At 44.7% G+C, this 1,662-nt stretch overlaps 1 protein-coding gene across 1 annotated transcript in view; it reads right to left on the bottom strand.

Moving 5' to 3' along the window:
• efna1a (ephrin-A1a) overlaps positions 1-130 on the bottom strand; it is a 29,046-nt gene extending 28,916 nt beyond the window's left edge. The window contains exon 1 of the mRNA XM_063185809.1: positions 1-130. This exon is cut by the window's left edge and continues 152 nt beyond it. The gene's annotated coding sequence lies outside the window, so the exon portion shown is untranslated.
• Positions 131-1,662: the final 1,532 nt, after the last annotated feature.

Here is a 1,662-nt window from a genome sequence, read left to right as displayed (position 1 = left end):
AGGTGGGTGTCCTTAGTGCTGCAGGCAGTTCTGAATTGACATTCAAACACTGGAGAAGTTATAACAACAAAGCTTTATCAAATGAAGAAACGATAGGGTCATGCGTGGCTGTCCCGTTATGGGCTCGCGGGTGCTGAATGGAAACGACGTGGAGAGCAGTTTAGTTTTGTGAGAAGAGCGGTTCCCTTAACCACGCCCACCCCACGCGGGGAAAACCAATGGTTGAGCAGTCTACAGCATCGCTTATGTGAGCGATATGAAACGTACGCCCTCTAGGGTGCGAGTACGAGTTATTGATGAATTGAAGAGAACAAAATTGATACATTTTTGTAGTCTATTGATAATGTGAACGACGCTTCTGACATTTTCTGGAAATAGGCTACTATCCACTTACCCTTCATTACACTTCATTGATTACATGTCGACACCTCTGGGTTTAATATTTAACTAAATCTGATAGAGCCTACCTTATCTCACCCTGAAGAGCGGTACAGCTTGAGACGAATCAACTCATTAGCCAGGTTGTGTCATCCTTTACACTTTTCAATCAGCAATTCTTTAATGTGGCCAGGCGAGAAAAGTCGCAGTTATCAACAGACTTCAAAGACGAATGGGAAAAGGTCAAATTATGCTAGACGTATTTGAGTTTGCGGCGGCCTAATTAATTAAAGCTCTCAGCGGGATAACGCGTACCTTTGTACACAAAGTGCCAACACCTATCAAATAACGAGATCAGGACGGCCAGTCTGTTGCGTTTCATATGCAAAGTACATGGGAACGAGGGTGGGTTGATGTTCAGTAAAGCTGTTTAAATGGGCAAAAAACTTGATTTGATGATTTTGGTTGAGTTCCTTGCCACACACACTTGCGCACACACACACACACACACACACACACACACACACACACACACACACACACACACACACACACACACACACACACACACACACACACACACACACACACACACACACACAGAGAGAGAGAGAGAGAGAGAGAGAGAGAGAGAGAGAGAGAGCTCCCCGATACCCCTATCTCAGCAAAGGCTAATTGGATTCAGATCCGGACGCAGAGAAAGTTGTAGGAGCAAAGCTTTTTAAATGCAGCGAGCGAACGCTTACTTCTGATCATAGCTGAGGGAGGGAGCGTTTCTTCCATAATTTAGCCCCTCCGGACTTCTGCCCCGAGGTAAAACAAGCAGACTTCCTTTTGGCAGCTGACCTAAAATGATCCTCCATCTCTCTCTCCTGTTCACTTTTCACAGCATATTTCATACCTGTCTTTTATCCGATTTCTTCCGGTCCTCATTGCATCGCTAGGCCTACCAAAGCATGTTAATCAAGGCCAGAGTTGTTTTTTTGGTGTCTACGTAAATCAGAGACTATGAACGATATCCTCCTGTAACCTCTCAATTCTGACTCAATCCTTCGGTGGTCAGGTGGTGAACTTCTCGGCACCACCCATGTTTATTGCTGTTTCTCTTGGCTGTCTGCCCCTCCTTTAGACCAGTGTTTCCCAACCTTTTTTGTCTTGTGTACCCCCTAAGCATTTTCGTTGTGCCATGAGTACCCCCTAAGTCAAGTTTTATATCGCTTTCTCTATCCCAATGTGACTAAGCTCCATGTATTTGTTAAAATTATATTTTTCCAAGTACCCCCT

Source organism: Engraulis encrasicolus, chromosome 20 (assembly GCF_034702125.1).
Source record: "Engraulis encrasicolus isolate BLACKSEA-1 chromosome 20, IST_EnEncr_1.0, whole genome shotgun sequence".
NCBI lineage: Eukaryota > Metazoa > Chordata > Actinopteri > Clupeiformes > Engraulidae > Engraulis > Engraulis encrasicolus.
Note: the sequence above shows the minus strand (reverse complement) of the source record. Positions and strands in the feature narration are given on the sequence as shown.